The sequence below is a fragment of the Anolis sagrei genome, chromosome 2, assembly GCF_037176765.1.
Source record: "Anolis sagrei isolate rAnoSag1 chromosome 2, rAnoSag1.mat, whole genome shotgun sequence".
Lineage (NCBI taxonomy): Eukaryota > Metazoa > Chordata > Lepidosauria > Squamata > Dactyloidae > Anolis > Anolis sagrei.
In genome coordinates, this window is record NC_090022.1 from 44,461,322 (window position 1) to 44,482,115 (window position 20,794).

The following is a 20,794-nucleotide window of genomic DNA, read 5'->3' on the forward strand; positions in this document are numbered from 1 at the left end:
AGCAGTAAGATTCTTTAATAGATATTTTGATATGTTTTAGCCACTCCTACCATAGCCTATCCATAGCCTAGACTACTGCTGTTAAAGTGCTAAATTAAGAAATTAACTTGAATTACTAAAGTGCAAAAGTGCATTTCTAAATGACATCTTATTTAGAAGGAGAAATTGTGGAGTATCAACAAGAGCCAGAAAAATGGTGTGAATCCTAATGATGAGGAGACCAAATACATATTCTGCTGTGAAAGGAATCCTGGTGATGATGACAGAAGAGAATCATAATCTCAGTTAAAAATTGACTTGAAAGGAGTGGTGTGCCAGTGGGACTTCCACTTTGAATAAAATAGTTCTAATCAAGAAGCTTTCTTTTCTCTGTGTGTTTGGAAGCCTAACAACATCTTGAATATATCAGTAAAAATAAGGGAAAACAACCACTTTTGCCCAGAGGTGTCATGGCAGAATGAAACAAGATATTTCATAGAGTAGAATAGGAGGTATGGGGTCAGGAAAGTTCATGAAAAAACAGTGATGTCTCACAGGGTTGTTCTTGAAGTGAGAATGAGGTGGAAACCCACATCATGAACAAACTTTTAATCTTAGTTATGCCAGACCTACCAGTTGTAGGATTTTTCTTACAAAGTATACAATGCAATACTTTCTCAATACTTGGATGCAGGATAAGGGAAGTCAAGGGGTCAATTTCAGCCAGCAAATGAGAGGTGCAGGATTGCTTCTTTCTCGTGGAAGTCAAAGAAAGGAAGCAATTCCTTTTAAACTAAGAGCACATTTAAGGATGTGTAGCATAGCTAGCTGATCACACATTGGTGATCAAATAGATGGATGTAGTGACTATTCCATCAGTGCTTTTGATTAGCCAGTTATGGCATATGTGAGTGAACAAAATTCTGGTTAGTGAGATGGCACACCAAAGCACCCCTTTTTGGTTGTGGGGAGGATGCCATATTTAATACATTCAAAACAAAAGTGTGATTAAATAAGATGCTGGGACCAAATAGTTCCGTTATTAGTTCCTGACATGTCTCCAGATTATGGTCTCCAGGTATTCAGAACACATAAAGATGCACTTTGGGATGCTGGCGCCACTGAGATCTTGGTGATGTCCAACTAGAGCACAGCCAGCATGTCTCAAACCCTTGCAATGCCAGGGATGGTGTGTTAAGTATTACTGCATCTGCCTTGTGAAAATCCCTTTCCATCAGTCTTAGGACCCTTCCACACAGCTAAATATCCCAGAATATCAAGGCACAAAATCCCACAATATCTGCTTTGAACTGGGTTATCTGTGTCCACATTGCCATAATCTGGGATTTTATTCAACTGTGTGGAAGAGGTCCTTAGGCAATCAACTATTGTCTTGGTTGTTGTAGGTTTTTTTCGGGCTATATGGCCATGTTCTAGAGGCATTCTTGTTGGGAATCAAACTCTACAACAAACCAGTGATTCCAGCCATGAATGCCTTCAACAAACTATTGTCTTGATTATTACTTGTTTGGCTAGATCTTTTTGGGAGACATGAATCATCTGAAGACATGGTTGAGCTTTGGTCTCCCTGAGTCCTAGCCCAACACTCAAACCACTACACTTTGCCATCTCTTTATGCTGTGTACTACTGTATTTATGAGTATTTGCAATAATATAGACTTTTAGTGTCTTCTTTTAAATCTGAGTAATTTGATTTAAGTAATATAGACCCAAGTATAATTATTAATCTCAACTAAAGTGTGAAATTGGTAAAACAGCACTTATCAAAGTTCTATTGATTCAGTGGGTGTATTCTAATACTTATACTAGATTTAGTATAAAGCTAAAGTTTATAAAGCTATTGTCCTCCCAACCCTGCTCTATGCCTGTGAGACGTGGACTGTCTACAGACGTCACATGCAGCTCCTGGAACATTTCCATCAGCGTTGCCTCCGGAAAATCCTGCAAATCTCCTGGGAAGACAAGCGGACAAACGTCAATGTGCTGGAAGAAGCAAAGACCACCAGCATTGAAGCGATGGTCCTCCAACATCAACTCCGCTGGGCCGGCCACGTTGTCCGGATGCCTGACCACCGTCTCCCAAAGCAGTTGCTCTACTCCGAACTTAAGAACGGAAAACGGAACGTTGGTGGACAGGAAAAGAGATTTAAAGATGGGCTCAAAGCCAACCTTAAAAACTCTGGCATAGACACTGAGAACTGGGAAGCCCTGGCCCTTGAGCGCTCCAGCTGGAGGACAGCTGTGACCAGCAGTGCTGCAGAATTTGAGGAGGCACGAGTGGAGGGTGAAAGAGAGAAACGTGCCAGGAGGAAGGCGCGTCTAGCCAACCCCGACCGCGACCGCCTTCCACCTGGAAACCAATGCTCTCACTGCGGAAGAAGATGCAGAGCAAGAATAGGGCTCCACAGCCACATACGGACCCACAAGGAAATCCATAATGGAAGACCATCTTACTCGTCCAACGAGGGATCGCCTAAAGGAAAAGGACTAGATTTAGGCTATAGGGAACAATCCCATGCACCATCTGTGAATTTATTTCTATATTAGTGATGATGAAGTTGTTGAAGTCCCAGATTGTGATGGCACTCTTGTTAATATCAATGCAAGACCTTTTTAATCAAAATACTTAATGCTGTATTATTAAATTTATTTTAAGATTATGCCATAATCATATACTACAATTAGTGGGCCAGTTTTAATTATTGTTACTGCTATATATTAGGAGGAGCCTTCTTATTGCCATAGACTTCTGTGTTCCATTTTGGATTAATCCTTGTGATCTTTTTGTTTGTACCTGTTCTGCATATCTGCGAAAATCAGTAGAGGAATATTGAGGAACAGATGTGACACTTGAGTTAAAAAGTTCCATTGCGACTTTCAAGTAAAATTAATTGTGATTGCTTAGAAATGGACTTATTATTAGACAATCCACAAGGGATTAAATACAGCCTTCATTTCGTCTTGAATTCTGGCATTATATCAGGTGAAAACAGCTATTGCACATTCTCTGTCAAGGAGAACAATCCTAAATCACATGTACTAAATATTATCCTTGGATTCAGCATTCAATTAAACTTTGGCTGACTGATGCTGAAGCCACACATTTTTGTGTGTGCGCAAGACTGCTGTTTTCTACATAAATAACGTCAGTATTTTTTTAAAAAAATCTTGCACAAAATCTAGGAATCTTGCACAACAAATAGGCACATAAGTTTGGTTGTGCAAGATTTTCCCTGCATCAAAACAGCAATCTAACACAACAGAAATGTTGCACAAAAACAAAACCACATGCCTATTTTTTGTAGTCAGTTTGGGTTTGTGCAGTATTTTCATTATGTTGTGTGTTGTTGCTTTTTCCTATGTAAAAATCTGTGAATATTGCAGAAAAACACACATGACTGCAAAACTCACAATTTGAATGTCATGCAATTTCTTTTTCAGTTTGATATCTGTATAGTTTTTAGGACAAACCTTAGTTTCTGGGAAACTAAAGTTTTCCGGGCAAACCACAAGAGAAAAGTTGTTTACTTTTCCCATCATTTCAGGGGATTGGGGGTATTTCTCAGTATCTCAAAGCTATGGGAAAAAAGCTGTTTTATTGTTTTTAACATTCATCAGGACTCAAAAAAATCTAGATAGAAGGAATGGAAAAAATATTTGAAAAAATGACAATTTCATGGTAGTTTGCATGGATTTCAGTTCACTTTCTATGTGCACTGATGCCTAGTTTAAAATTGCATAAATAAAAAAATAATTTGTTGTCTTGTATTCTTTGAATGTAGGGCTCTGTAGTTATATAGTCCTTCTTCTTGCACATTGATATTTGCTGCAAATACGAGGCCATGGAACAAGGCCAGTGTTGTGCAAAGACTATGAGAAACCCAGTATAAAGAGTATATTTCTCCTTCCTCTGATAGACAACGAGAACGTTTTAGGAATTCTGGTACCTCAACTATGAACGATCAAGTGCTCAAACAACGTTAATTCTTCTTTTCAGCGCAGAGGTATGCATGAGTTGCATAACCCATAGTAGCCTCCCTGCCAATGTATGGTTTTTTTGTTGCACCTCCCCCCAATTTATGCAGAATTTTATTACTATTTTTGTTATTACTATTAGTATAGTATTTATTTATATGCCTCCTTTCCCCCAGAATGGAGACTCCAGTTGGTTTACTTTTTTATATTTACCCAAGTACCCAATCAAGTACTGCTTTTTGGATTTATCTGTGACTTTCTGGAGATATAGTATGACCCCCATATCCATAGGAGATATGTTCCAGGACTTCGTACAGATACATAAAACTGTGAATAATAGTGAACACTATTATTTTCAGTGGGATAAATGATGGAAGTATTGAGAAGGGAATGATGAGGCTAGGGTCATTGACCTCCATAGATGGTGACACAATGCCAGATATATGGTAACAAATAAATGCATCCTGGTTGAAATGGCGGCAAACAACTGGCATTCTGTGTGACTCAAAAATGCCTGAACAATTCAAGGCTAAGATCTACACTACTGTTGTTTTCCCAGTAGCCCTCTATGGGGCAAAGTACCAGCCAGCAAAAAAGAAACACGAGCAAGCCCTTGACACAATGGAAATGAAAACCGGGACTGTGGCGCAGCTAGCTTGGTGTCAGCTGCATTAAGATAACTACTGACAGAAAGGTCATGAGTTCGAAGCCAACCCAGGTCAGAGTGAGCTTCCGACCAATTTGTGTAGCTTCTTGTCGATCTTTACAACTCGAAAGACAGTTGCATATGTCAAGTAGGAAATTTAGGTACCACCTATGTGTTGGGAGGCTAATTTAACAAATTTATGAGGCCATAAAAAATCTCCAGCAAAAGCATGCGGGGAATGCACAAAGTACTTCATCAGTGTTGCAGATGGATGGTGAAGTGATAGCTCCCCTGGTGACCTGAAAAAACTAGAATGTTAAATAGCCTCTGACTGTCTGTCTATATGTGTTGTGTGTCTATGGCATTGAATGTTTGCCATGTATATTATGTACATTGTAATCCGCCCTGAGTCCCCCGAGGGGTGAGAAGGGCGGAATATAAATACTGTAAATAAATAAATAAATAAATAAATAAAATGCTGAGATGGACACTTGACACCTGTTGACCATGTACCAAATGATGACATCCCTCAAAGACTAGAAATAGAAGTGATCAGAAAGAAAATGCAGAAAGCAAGACTACTGTGGTATGGCCATGTCGTGAGAAGAGAGCCAACATCAGTAGCACAAACAGCACACATTTGGAGATTGCAGGACAACAACCACATGGACGGCCAAAAAACAAAAAGATGGATGGTCACCATCAATGAAGACGTGTGTGCTGCCAACCTGAGACCTGAGGATGCCCAAAACAAAACCCTGTGAAAATGAGAGTCACAATGCTAGCCCCTTCATTGGGAAAATAGCTTAGAAAGAAGAAAATTGAGAAGGGAGTATAGCCTGTACAGGAGGCCCTGAGTCAATATATGAATATGTGAAATCATGGAAAAATGAAACTGTATCTAATGGTTCCCTGGATGTGGCGGACTTACTCTATTTCAATAGTTGGGTATTCTAGTTTACCTCTGCCTATGCTAGATACTTTTCATTTGAAGAGGAAACACCTCCTCTGCCTGGCATCAAATTTCACTGTAGTGACATTTCAGTGGTAATTTTATGTTTCTGACTACTACAGTGATATTTTGAGTTAAGAGTTTATTTTTGTGCCATGACCAAGTTTTTAACTCAAAACACTCTTATCTCAAAGCAAAATTGTCTATTGAAATGCTATTAATCTGTTCCGGCCCCTGAACCCCTCCTTCCCCAATGTTGTTTGTTATGTATTTTTGAATAAGAAAATGTACTTTATGAATAGCAAATAAAGTATAAATGCAGATTTACATGGAACAATGAAAAAGGAATATCAACTTTAAAATAGTAGAAGCACAAAGTTGTGGCACAATGGTAGAAGCACACAGTTGTGGGAAGAAAGCACAAAGCACAAAGTGAAGAGGCAAAAGCATCATTTTCTTCCTACTGTACTCATTCCAGCCTCTCCTCTCTTGCTCCCCCTCCCTCTTCATGAAGCAAAACATGCCAGGAATAAAAACCACACAAAATGAACTAACCCAAAGTTCCTCAGAGCTGATAAGAGCAAAGCAGACAGCAACCTCCCAAAGTGGACAAGAGCATGAGACACGGGGACTGCTCCTTTGAAGCCCTAAAGCCCTGTAGTGTGGCACTAGTGTACTGCACCCTCTGGCGCTAGCTCTTAAAATTCTGCTCTTACGTCAAAGCAAAACCTGAGCTGAGCAACAGCTCTTGATTCAAAATGCTCTTAAGTTGGGTTGCTATTAAGTCAGGGTTTCACTGTATTCTGTTTTGTCTTACTTAGGCTTGTAGTAGAGCTGTTAATTCCCTTCTTCTGTACTTATTTGCAGTCAAGCATTCTAGTTGGGTCATTTATTTCATGTTTCAATTATACTACCATGTGTCCGTGGTAGAATAATAGCCAAAGCTCATTCCCTTTTGTAAAAGGTTAGTTCTGTTTCATTATAGTAAAAGTATTCCCACATGGCTAGGAGTACTGCAGAACAGGAAAGACATCCTGTTTCCATGCATACCTGATCTGCTAGCAGGCAGAGAACATGTCAGGTATTTTAATAAACTTGTTTCTACTGAGTGTCTCATCAGATTACTGAGTAGGCTTCTCATGACAGGTAGCAAGTAGCCTTTTATCAGCAGTTCTAAGCAGCTTTTGAGTGAAGTGAGTGTGACATTTCCCCTTTGTTAGTTAAAATCTCATTAGAGTTTAAAGTAAATGTTGGGTGTTGTAGCTTTTCAAACCAGGCTTTAACAGATTTTGTCACTCTAGATTTTAAATATTATTCTACATGATAATTGTATTCCCATACGCATAAAACAAATGTTTCTCTGAAACCAGAATATAGTGTACCTTCAGAAAATGCGTGTTTCTGCCATTTTCTAAGTGCACATTTGCTGAGTGACAATACATAAATATGAGTACACAATAAAAAAGCCTTATTTAAGTCATTATTTCACAAACTTTGGATCATTGCTGTAGATTTTGGAGCCTGAGTCTTGTGCTCTCTTGTGGTATCTCTTCAAGTCTTTGTTTAAAATTAAAGAATGTTTTTCTCTAAATTTTTGCAGCTCTAAAAACATATCACACCACTTGTTCTTAATTTTGAATGGCTGTTTTTTTGTTCATTTGTTCACATTACTTCCTGGTTTTATTCTTATTAACAGTCGGGGACATATATAAAGTTAAGTAGCCTGAGTTACTATAAATACCAATACAAATATAACAAATCTTTGTCTTTTTTATCTTGAGGGGCTTCTTCAGTAAATGTCTGGGGTCTGTATGGCAGCATACCAATACAAATATAATACCAATACAAATATAACAAATCTTTGTCTTTTTTATCTTGAGGGGCTTCTTCAGTAAATGTCTGGGGTCTGTATGGCAGCATTGATCAGTTCAATGCACACACATGTTCATACATCCATTTGCACAATTTTCTCTTTCATTTAACTCCCTTTTATGCACTCCTTACCCATCTGCCTATTGACATTCCTACCAATCTATATCCCTACGCACATTGCATGGCACATGCACACACACACACACACACACACAACTTCCAAAGTGATGAAGAGAAAATAAAAGAACAAATAAAAACATATTTTAAAAAAACTAAAAGAGAAAACAAAATCGGAAAAGCAACTGATTCTAAAAAAAACCCCAAAAACCAGAGGTATTAAACAGTATAATCTTGCTGTCTTTTGGAAGCTCAGGAAGTATGGAGCCAGTCTGAATTTCCTTGGGGAGTAGCTCCAGAGTGGAGGTGTCACTACAGAGAAAGCAGTCTTTTGTATACCCACCAATCTTATCCTTTCAGTGTGTTAAGACATGCAATAGAGCCTTTGCCAAGAATTGGAAATACAGAGCAGGTGCGTAATGAGAGAACACAGTCCTTTCTGATATCTTTTCACCAACCTGCTTAAGACTTTACTGGTCAAAACCAACATCTTGAATTGAGTTCAGAAACAGATTGGTAGCCACTGTAGTTGATGTAGTATGAGAGCTGATATGTAGTTTCTGAAGCACATGTCTGAAAACAGCCTAGCCCGGGCCTGGGCAAACTTCAGCCCTCCAGGTGTTTTGGACTTTAACTCCCAGAAATCCCAGCCAGTTTATCGGCTGTTAGGAATTGTGATAGTTGAAGTCCAAAACACATGGAGGGCTGAAGTTTGCCCATGCCTGGCCTAGCTGCTGCATTTTGCATTAGTTGTAGATTCTAAACATTTTTATTGGGTAGTCTTGCATACTGAGAGTCATGAAACACTGTGGTCACATGTGACCATCTTAGGAAGAGATGTAGGTGTTACCCCAGCAAAAACTGAGAAAAAGCAGCTGTAGGCATCCTCTCAAATTAATTCTGCTGCCACACACAATTCTGCCCCAACCTGACCTCCCCCAACAGCTTCATGTAGTGGCATAAAATCCACATTGAACTGGATAATATGGCAGTTATTTATTCATTTGTTTGGTTCTATTACCTTTTCTCAAGATGCAGCAATATTTCAGCTACTTTCCACATGAGCATCCTGCTTTTCACAAGCCTGTGGAAAAATCACGAGGAGGGTATGTGTTTAAGCCTCTCTAAAAAGTGTGCCCAGAGTCTGAGAAGAACCAACCTGAAGGTGCTCTCCTCTTTTTCAGACCAACAAGTATGGCATATAATCATATAATTATAAAGGTGGAAAGGGCTTCTTCTGTCATCGGGTCCAAACTATATCTCCTGCGCAGTGAAAGTGACCTTGAATTGCTATTTCAGATCAATAATGGGCTGGAGGAAAGTGAATAAACTCAACCTCAGTGCATAGAAAATAATCAGATTGATGCTTGTAATTTGGTTTGGGTCTGTGGTTGGGATGTTTAGGTATGGATATATCCTGTTGATTTGTAATTACATGTTACTAAGAACTCTGCTGTTTCTATAATCTCAGCCTCCACAGTGACAAAAGAAGGATTTGGAGTCCCATATATTTCCAATTTAAAATGTTATTAATCTTAAACTAACCCCTAATATTAGATAATAGGAAGTAATATGTATACATGAAGCATGTTCAACATTTTTAGATCCACAACTAATTTAGCAATCTATATCCATGTGTGAAAAAATATGTAAACTGCCACATCTAGTATTCAGTATCTAGTGTGAAATTTTGAAAGAGCGGGCCTGCACAACCTGCAGCCCTCCAGGTGTTTTGGACTTCAGCTCCCATAATTTCTGACCACTGGACAAGCTGACTAGGGCTTCTGGGAGTTGGAGTCCCAAATACCTGGAGGGCCAAAGTTTGTACAGACCTGCTGAAAAGCAATATTGTTAAGCATTTCCTGTGACTTTTTGGCCTGTTTCTCACATTTATTGTCTTTTTCTTGTTACAGCACTGCTTTAGCACAATGATATTTGAGGATTTACTTGAATAATCAGCCATAACATTTCTGTGGGGTTTAGTTCCAAACTTTAATGAGGCCATTCTGAAGCATAGACTTCCTCCACCACCATTCTTTCGTAGTTCTACATGTTGTCTTTAAGATCATTGTTCTGCAGTATGACCTCATTTTGGTTCAGGTTCAACTCTTAGACAGATAACCGGACATTTTCCTGTAGAAATTTGTGATGTAATGCAGAATTTAAGGCTGTGTCATTGATGGCAGGTTGGTCCTGGAGATAGTCCTGAAACCATTCTCAACACCATCCTTGTCGGTTGGAATGAGGTTCATCTGTTTAAATTATTTTTGACCTCCTCTACAACTTTGGATAGCAACCATACAATTTAATTATATTGAGGTTGGGTCACATATGGCACCAAAACAATTTCATTTCATCCCTTTCTTTACATTTTGTATATTGTTATCAGAGTTTTAGTATTCTCTACCATTTAAGAGAATAGTTTTATCCCCATGTTCTATCTTCAGTCTAATGAAATGCCTGTTCTAGTTCATTCTCATTATCTAGGAAGAACACTGCACCATTGAAGAATTGAAGTAGAAGAGGCAATACCCAGAAGCAGTTTCATGTAATCTAAAAAGCTGAAAGACATGGATAGAGTAATAAAAAGTATGTTTAACATGGCCACCAATGAAAGAAGAACTAAGCATCATTACAAGGGCAATGTAGCTAAATTGGTATCTTCACTGTATTATAAGAAGGTAATGAGAAACACCTTCACTCTCAAACAGAAGTCAATAGAAAATCAACAAGCAGCTGCTGCAGACATACTTTATCTAGCAAGAATCAGAGTCAACATGTAAGCATTCTGGAATAGCACACAAAAAGCCTTTTAGAAGAGGACAAAAAACTTCCAGCAAATAGCAGAAGCAGCCATCCCCATTATTTTATCTCTCTGCAGCATGTTGGTGAAATAATGAAAGAAATACAGGTCAAACCAGCATTTTTTCAGGCATAAAATTGCACACAATTTAGGTTTATAGCAGCAGATGGCCACAAAAGTGAAGCTAAATTGAGTGCTGCATGAAGCAGTGAGCAAAAAAAAAAAAATCTAAAAAGGCAAGTTAAAGATAAGGTAGCAGGCATTTCTCTACCTAGATATAATCATAGCAAAGCACCCTATTCTCAAAACCATTAAGAACATTTTGAGATCTGATAATGATTGAAATTATTCTGGAGATAATTGTTGAAGAAATGATGATCTAAAAGTATGATTATCCTACCTCAGATAGGTGAGTTCCAGACACTGATATAGGACCCAGACCAGCATTTTTCCTGTATAATACATCATTATAGTGAAATAGATAAGTGATTAACTATGCATTGCTCTAACATCTAACATAACACTCAAAGTGTAATCACCCTAATTTGCAATTGTAAATCTCTTGTTATCAATTAATTTACACTGCACAAGTAACCATCTGATTATCTTCTTACATAGCAGTATTTACACAGTAATTAAATTGTAACTAATTAGCATGTAATTGCATATACTATTTGTACCTTGTAAAGTGAACGATGTATTTAAACATAGTTGAAATACTTGTAATTAAGAAAACATGAATATTTCTATGTCAGATAATTATGTATATAACTGAAATTATCCCCAGTGATTTTGTCTGGGGTGCACTGATTTACTGTGTCGTCCTTATGAATGTAATTTGAAATAGTTTTCTTTCTTTTTCTTCAAAAGTAATGTTTCTTAAGGTACCCAAGTGAAGAATTCACAGGGAAACCAGAAATACTCAACCTCAGTCAATTATATTTCCATGCAGTATTAAAACATTGCTTTTCTACAAAAGGAGCTTTTGTAATAAGAAAGGTTCATTACAAGTCTAGCTGTAATGAGAAATTTATATTGCAAAATTTTTAAAATGGCATGCACAGATATACTAGGCAATCACAGTTTTTCTTTCTTCTGAATTAATCTCTACAATTCCCTGTAGAACAGATATTCAAATGTATTGTATATATCCATGTATAAGCTGATCTCATGTATGGGCAGGTTTTGGGGCTGAAATTATGGATTTTGATATGAACTGTGGATAAGTTGAGGGCCATGTCATGGAGAGGAAAAATCAACAAATGCCACCTCAGACATCTTTGGCTGCCACCACCATTTCCTAACCCAAGCATTCAAATAACATAGTCGCAGCACCACAGCAGAGAGAGTAGAGTGGGCTGGTGTTTCTTTTAGATTTTATCAGGATAATCCAAGCTTTTGCATTTCACCACTCTATTCAAAAGAGGGAGTGGTCACTTTTTAAAAATAAGAGTTGAGTATACAATACTGTTGACAAACTAAGTAAAGAGACCATACAACAGGAGTTGATTGAACTAAGTGCAACTTTTATTGGATAGTTACCTATTTATGCTGTTTCTTGAGGATAGTTAAACTATTTGGGGAACAATGTGATACAGGAAAGGTTGAGGCAGTCTGTCATCCCTGACTCATGCCCCCAACATCCCCTTGAGCATTACACCAAAACCCCTAAGAGCAATCATGATTTACACAGTTGCTCAAAAGCCAGTTCTTGTCCTGGAAGGCTAATCAAGGGGTCTAAGCCCCCCAAGTCACTACTGACTTCTAACTATAGCCAGGACACCAAAGACTAGCCTCAAGGACAGGGCATTAATCCATCACCACCCCAGATCACTTGACCTGCAAGAGGGGATTCAAAATTCTCATCCAACACCAAATAGTGCCAGTAGGTGAACACCATATCATAGCTCTTCCCCCAGTACCTGTCGAGATAAACTATTTATTTGACTTCACATGAAGCCAATTTGCCAACTCTCAGTGTCAGTGTAGGGTAGGTTAACAAAACCCTTAAAAAAGAGGGGGGGGGGGATTTCTACCCAACCCCTAATGCAACCACATAATGCTAAACGAGGCAAGTGAAAGGAGGCAGGCTGGTGGGCCATTAAAATTCAAAGAGGGAGATTTATTTATAAAATTAATTTATCATTAGATGTGGGACGGAACTGCCACAGGTATTTCCCAAAAACTGTGGGATGGAATTGCCACAGGTATTTCCCAAAAACTGTCCAAAATGAACACCTGCGTTCTTAGTAGAAAGTGCTTGATTGGATTCCTAGAGAGAACACCTTGCTTGAAATCTATAGGTTTTCCAGCATGATTTTGTGACCAACTTTCTGCAAATATGGAACATACAGCTGTACTGGAAACATAGAGATTTCTGGAGAGCTGCTCTCTCTGGTAAACTTAAATATTGTTATTTATTGGTGATTTTTCCTATTTTCCAGAAGCACTGTATCCCTGACCTCAGCAAATGTGACTGACATTAATTTTAGCATTGAAAAAACCTACAGGTTCTTATTTACATCTAACATTGGTTTGTAGTACATTTTATAGCAGTTTATATATTAGGTTCCATCATTTTAGAGGAAAAAAAGATTCACCGTGGTTGTTAGAAATCTTTTGTATGCTGAACAGTACACATGGCACTCAAAACTGTAATACCATTGAGACTTGACTTTTTAAAAGACTGGTATACCATATTAATTATGTACTGTAGTGGGTGGTGAAGTTGATTTGATTTTGTATAAATGGGAAAATAATAACTTAATCAGTAGTTCAAACATAGTTTCAGTATCATTTGGAAGCACGATAAATTGCATTGTGTCTTATTTTAAGCTCAAATGTGATAAATAGGCCAGAGTGTCATAGGATGAGCTATATTTTTTAAAGAAATCACTACCAAATAAACTCCACTTTTGTTTGAATAAGAAAATTATCTGCCAGAACATTTTCATATAAGGATAAGGATGATTCTCAGATGCTGAAGAAAAATATATGCATTAAAAAAAGAAGTGGAGACCCAAGATCAACCAAGTAATATCCTAGTTTTACAAAAACAAAAAAACTTTGCACCTTATATTTTGCTTTTTTGTTGCTTTTTTTTACAACTGCAGAAAATAGTCCTCAGTATTTAAAGGTGACATTGTCAGTAACTAAGTTAGGAAGTCAATCCTCATTTCATTTGTTAAACTAATTATATCAAAGAAATACAATTTTCAAACCCAACAATCAATTGACATGTAAAATACTAGCATGCATTAATTTGCTATCTTATTATAATATTTTCAGATTTAATTTTCACTTTTAGGGAAGTAATTAACAAATTAAGGAAGCATGTATGCGTTGCTATTTGGTATTTAAACCAATCTGAATTCCTTGTGTTTTACGTACAGTGCAAAAATGGTAGCTTTAAGTAGTTTAGATCTTCACTGATAAAGATACACATGGTTCATTACTCAGTTAGGTAATATCCACTACAGAAAGCTATTGGTCCTATGGAACATTAATCAGGTGGTATAACACGCGAAGACATTTTATAGCACCAACATTACAGCATCTCAGGAAAGCATCTGATTTATACTTTTTACTTGCACTTGATAGTCAGTTTGTAATCCTGTACGAAATTATAGCTTTGATAGGTTCATAATATTATTAGCTAGTGCATGGAAATGGTAGAAAGCATCCTATCCTGTTGTTAGAATACAGCACAGTTGTACAAATGACCAACAGCATTTATTTTTAAGATAATTCTGGTTAAAACCACCTTCCTTATTTCCAGTAAACATATTCAATACCAGAATATGAATACTATGAAGGCATACTGATGTGTTAAATCACATCAAACTATCTTTTTCTCTTTAATTCTTGAAAGTTAACTTGTACAGGCCCTTTTTCATTTAAGGAGACTTCAATCATTGGAGGGCAAAGTGCCTGAGGTGTGTAGATAGAATAGATCTTAAGTTTCAAGCTTTCAAAATGTCTCTTTTCCTCTGATTTCAGTTGTCATCATCAATCTATTCTGCTAATGACAACAACTTAATTTATGAATAAGTATAGAGCTTGTGATCCAAATAGTATGTGACAAAAAACTGCAATGTATGTGCTAATTTATCAACTACAGCTGGAGGATGAATGAAACAAGGATTTCCTTTTAGGCAAAATAAATTATTTGCCTACACAAGAAATTCAACTTTCTTCTTACTGCACATGGGGGCTAAGATGGTTCAAGATCTCTGTCAAGTTTTCTCTGGAAAGTGGAGAAACAGATGAGATCAAACCAAATTTTGGAAAACTTACTTTTTCTAGTCACAGCTCTGATAATTCTATTTCAGCATGGTTACCAGAAGATGTAATCCCAAAAAGTGAATTTTTCAAGCTCTGAATCAAACTGTGCAGTAGACCATAATAATTTGCTCTACTTATTCTCATTCATGTTTTTTTTTTTTTTTTAGTTTTCACTGTTGGTAGCTCTGGAATTTGAACATGGCCTTTTTCAGGGCTTTTCATAGAGGAAATTGTTACTTTTGTGTTGCTCACAATTATTATCTTCCAGTGAAGATTTTTCTGCTTCCTGAATTAAGTTAAACACATGTCCACATAAGCTCAATAAATGCATGGACAGTGGAAGCATCAACATAGGAGCTAGCTGTCTTCAGATCTTCATTGTTAGAATCATGTGTAACAACCCCTGTGTTCTCTGTATGTCTAGAAAGCAAATGTCCAGATGATTGTATGGATGTGCTAAAGCTAAAAGCTGTATGCTCCGTCATCTGCTGCTTGAGTTCATTGAACAGGCAAAGGGTATGCAGTGTTTATAGGGCTAGTTTCAGCTCAGCATGTATTCAACCAGGATGGCTGATTTCAGACTTAAATCGCTTTTACACTGTTCAGTTATAGCACTTTGATACTACTTTAACTGTCATGACTACAGTGTACCGGAATAAGTAGTTTTATGAGGCATTCAATATCTTTGGCAGTTATCTATGTCATCATAATTTTTCACAAAAATTCATGGCAGTTAAAGTGGTGTATAATTTTGTAGTGTGAAAAAACCCTAGGTATATTTTGAGTAGATCCATTAAAATATGGGAATTAAGTTAGTAATTAACAGTTCATCAAGGCAATTTATTATGAAATATAGTCTACAATCTATCTCATCTGTTTAGAGATGTTATTTACCTCATAATCATGACACTTTCTTACATAATACATTGTAAATATAAACCTAAAATCATCTTCAAAATTATGCTTTGACAAAAATGCCTTTGAAAGTTTGCATCCCGATATTGTCATCAACAGCTCACACTTGTCACAAGCCTCCCTTTTAATATATCACCAGATCTGTTTCCTCTGTAAAATTAACAATTGAATAGCGAGAAATAAAGTACTTCCCCCCCCTGACAAAACTTTTGTGCATTACTTCGTATAAAGTGGGTGGTCATATGTACAAATAATGTGAGAATCAAATTCTGCTGATGGAGAATGTATTATCTTTGAATTGGACGTCATACTGCCACTCTGAGCCTATTCCATGTCATTTACAGAAGAACAGCTATAGAATTTTATATAGAATAAAGGAAGCATTTCTGTTGATTGGTAGCTGTCAAATACTTATTTCAAAATGAAATGCTTTGGGTTAGTTGAATATTGGATGGCAGCATAGTTTTACCTCTCAAATGTGGAATTATTTCTTGATGTAGCCTACAAAAATGTAAGATTCTTTCCTTTCTATTTTTATGTGTGTCAGGAGCGACTTGAGAATCCGCAAGTCGCTTCTGATGTGAGATAATTGGTTGCCTGCAAGAATGTTGTCCAGGGGACACCCAGATGTTTTACCATTCTGTGGGAGGCTTCTCTCATGTCCCTGAATGAGAAGCTGGAGCTAACAGATGGGAGCTCACCCCACTCCCTGGATTTGAACAGTCGACCTTTCAGTCAGCAGTCCTGCTGGCATAAAGGTTTAACCCATTGTGCCACCAGGGGCTCCTTTCCTTTCTTTGATGGTAGATAAAGTTCTGCATGGTGTGGAGAATCTTGGCATTCCAAAGCTTTTAGACTTCAGCAGTTCAAGTTATCATGGCCAAATGTGGAGAGTTGTGGTGGTAAAGGTCTGCATATCTCTTCGCACCATCCATCATTTTGTACACCTCTATAATCTCAAACCCCCGTCCACAAACTTATTTTATAAATTAAAGGACAAACTTAACATTTTCTCATAGGGATAATGGTCCAGTGTCTTGATTATTTTGGTTTATTTTTTTTCAGACACCTTTCAGCTCTATCATATCCCTTTTGAAGTGTATTGGAGGATGTATTCCAAATGTTGCATCATATAGTTTATAAAAGTGGTAAAAACGATCAATCCCTTTCCTAATTATTTATAGCACAGCATGTACCTACTTGAATAGCCATTTCAAACTAGGGCAGCATTTTTATTAAGTTATCTACCACAGTTCAAAGATTAATTTCCTGATCAATCATCACTAGTAAAAAAAAAACACTCCTCAAACAATTGGTATATATGTGAACTTCGGATTTATTTATTTTTGGTTCCTGTATTAATCCCTTTATTATTTTGTATTCTCTTTGACATTCTTTGGGTTCATTCATCTTTGAACTTGAAAGTGAATGGAAAGCACATGATGCTTCAGCAATGTACATTCAGATGAATTGTCTGCAATAACATGGACGGTTTCTGAGTTTATACCAAAGTTCATATGGCCATGGCACAAATGCATTTACCTTCTTGATCTTTCCCTGTACGGAGGTTACGTTGAGCACCGTCTATCTTTTGAAGCCTGAAAGCTATCTCATTCCTGGATGCTTTGGGAGATTTGTGTTTCTCTGTCTCACATGCTTCACATCAAGCTCTTACACTTGAACTGGAAGAAAACTCTTCCCTCCAGCTAATCTGAATAAAAGCTACTACAATGCAAAGAACCAATGCTGTGGCATTAAACCTGCAGAGCCACGGTTGCTGCTTTCTCTTTCAGTTTATGAACATGCCTTACCAGTACTGGCTAGGCTATATTCACAATTGGTCTCCAGGACGGCATGTAATTATATGTGCACACTACATGCTTGTTAAGTGTAGCTATAACCCTTTCATTCTGGTACAGTAACACATAATTGTCCAGCCAATATTACAGACAGAAAAATTGTGAAATAAGCAAGGAAATGAGTGAGTGTACCCCTGAATCTCGTGGGAGTTTTAATTCTAGGTTCAATTAAGGAAAGCACGTTACCATCTAGGAGAAAAGAAATAGCTTTCCAGCATATATTGTGATGCATTTATTTGATAGATTTTTATCCCACTGTTTGCATATCCAACATTACATCATTGCTTACCAAAATATTAAGATAGCAATATAATTACATAAATTAAATAATCTCTTTCAAAGCAGCAATGAAATCCATCTTACATTGTTCTATTTCATTCCTTTAAATTTGTTGACAGGGAAATGTTCTGAATTGGTGTCTGGATGGGCTGAATGAGGGCTAATAAATTGAGCCACAATGCAGACTGGACAGGGCTGCCTCTTACTGAGAAACAGATAGACATGGGAAGAGAACTACATCTGGTTTTGGTAGGGTTACATTTCTCTTACACTCAGGTCCATGTTCTGGGGATGCTTTTGGACTTGGCTTTATGTTTGGCTGGATACTCAGGCTGTAGATAGAACCAAAGTGCCTTTGGACATCTTAAGCTATTGTGCCAACTGCATCTGCCGCTGTCCATGGTGACAGATGCCTTAGTGAAATCCAGACTATTATTATAGTGTAATTTGTGTGATTCTGCCTTTGAAGAGTTTTTGGAAATTGTAGTTGGTCCAAAGAGCAGTAGCCAGCATCTGGGAGTGAGTGTATGTACATTTATCTATAGGATCATATTACAGCATACCGGTTCATTATGGAGCATATTAAATGCTAGTGCTCACCTAAATGACTTAGCTTCAGGAGGCTTCATGGATTTGTCCCTTACATGCATGCCTGTAGCTTGAGATATGACGGCAGAATCATCATTTAAAGGTTTTTGTATAGATTTCCTCCAGCCATTCTGTGAGATACAAATGCTTTTCCTTGTGCACTGATAGCTTTAAACTAAAATATGCTGGTATCTTTTTGTCTCATCCCTTTTTGTCTGTCTGAGGACTCTGCAACAATTCAGCCTTTGCCTGGAATAAATTTTCCACCATTTTTTTATACTGTAGTCAAGTTTATCTATTCACAAAATAAAAGTAAAAATGTGTGTATGTGGCGGAGGTTGTCCACTTACACAGACAGCCTCCAGCCTCCACAAACAAGCTATAGTTCCAAGTGCTGAGGAGCTTCCAAAGCCATTCCCTCAACTGACATTGCAGGTTATAGTGAGTGCCATGAACATGTAGCCCAACCCCTACCAATGTCCTTACCAAACATCAACCACCCAAGGAATGCTTTCATTTGAGGGCCATTTCATCCTAGATTTAATGCGTTTCCTCCATCACAGGCAGGAATCCCAGGGTTCCTTCACTGGGATTTGCATTACCCCACCCACTGCCTCTCCCTTAACCCTCTACTATCCATTCCTATGGCACACAGCAAACACAGAGGAATTTATCAGCAACTGAACAGACTGGAGGGGTTTGGAGGACTGACTCAACAGCATGGAAGTGATGTTTTGGTCCTGCATCAAGGCAGAGAACTGTGCCCCCCTCCCTTCTATAATGGACCTGGACCACATTTGGCACGCAGAACCCCCATGACCAGGTTTGAGGGAATTGCCCTTGATTTATAGGAGTTGTAGTTCACCAACATCCAGAGAGTACTGTGAACCCAATCAATGATGGATCTGAATAAAACTTGCCACAGATGATGGGATTTGCAGTACCTTCACCCACTTTCCGAGACCACTACGACCCCCATGAATGACTGACTTAGACCAACCTTGGCACACAGACTCCCCATGACCAAGAGAACGCACAGGAGACATTTGGGGGGAAATTAGCTTTGATTCATGGGAGTTATAGTTCACCATCCAGGAAACTCTGATGTCCACCAACAAGGGACCAGGATCAAACTTGGCACAGAGAAGCCCCATGACCAACTGAATATACTGGAAGGGATTGGGGAGAATTGACCTCCAGTTCAGAGAATTGTAGTTCACCCATTTGAACCCAGCCAATGACAGATCTGGACCAAACTTGGCACACAGACCTAACATGGGCAACTGTGAAAACTGACATGGTTTGGGGGTGATTGCCCTGGGAATCTGGTAGTTCTACTTCACCCTTATCAAGATATCACTGAACCCAGCTGATGAAGGATCAGGATCAAACTTGGCACATAGACCCAACATGGCCAACTTTGAATAATGGCAGGGTTTGGGAAGAATTGACCCAGGATTCTGGGAATTGTAGTTCACTCACCTACATTTTCATAAACAAACAAAAGGAAAGACTGGCTTTTTTCTAATAAATACTACTACACATTACCAAATTGATACAGTAGAGTCTTGCTTATCCGACATAAATGGGCCGGCAGAACGTTGAATAAGCAAAAATGTTGGATAATAAGGAGAGATTAAGGGAAAGCCTATTAAACATCAAATTAGGTTATGATTTTACAAATTAAGCACCAAAACATCACATTTTACAACAAATCGACAGAAAAATCAGTTCAATATATGATAAAGTTATGTAGTAATTACTGTATTTACAAATTTAGTACCAAAACATCACAATGTATTTAAACAGCTGTGTATCTAGGTGGGAGGCACACTGCGTTGGATAATACAGAACATTGGATGGGCTAAGGTTGGACAAGCAAGATTCCATGCTATTACCAAAATTCACAAAACAAACAATGACTTTCTCAAATAACCCAGGCACTGCTGGGTCCCCATCTAGTTCATAATATTTTGAAAGTCTTATGGCACATAGACTTTATGTGTCTGATAGCACGTGAGTGCCTGTTTGTGTGCGCGTGTGTGTTGGAAGTACATAGCTGAAAACTACTTGTGCCAATAATTATCACAATCTTTTGCCAATAAACTTCTTGGTTCAATATAAGAAACTTATCAAAAATAAATCTTACCCATGTTTTTGTTTCTAAATAATTATGGGAACTGTGTGATCTTAAAGTGACAAAAATCAGAAATATCTGAAATGCACATGTTTCCATTTGTTTGTTTGTTTTCAAAGATATCTAATGCAATTTCTTTTTTGTGATCATCCAGTTTTAGCATTTGCTACCTCCTAAGTGGACAGTCCTTTTTGCACAGCATGTTCATTCCATTTCCCATCAAATAGAGTTTCAGAAAAGAATGGAAATCCAACCAAAACACTATTCTGACAATTACTTGGGCTTTTAAACCCAGAATTTGGACCCAGCTTTTGTGGATCTAGCCATTTAGAAGGAAGCACCACTGAGCTCCTGTATGAAGCTGAAG

The 20,794-nt window shown here is 37.8% G+C and overlaps 1 protein-coding gene across 7 annotated transcripts in view; it reads left to right on the plus strand.

Moving 5' to 3' along the window:
* LOC132769389 (contactin-4) overlaps nt 1–20,794 on the plus strand; it is a 643,374-nt gene that overhangs the window by 42,430 nt on the left and 580,150 nt on the right. The gene's annotated exons all lie outside the window — the stretch shown is intronic.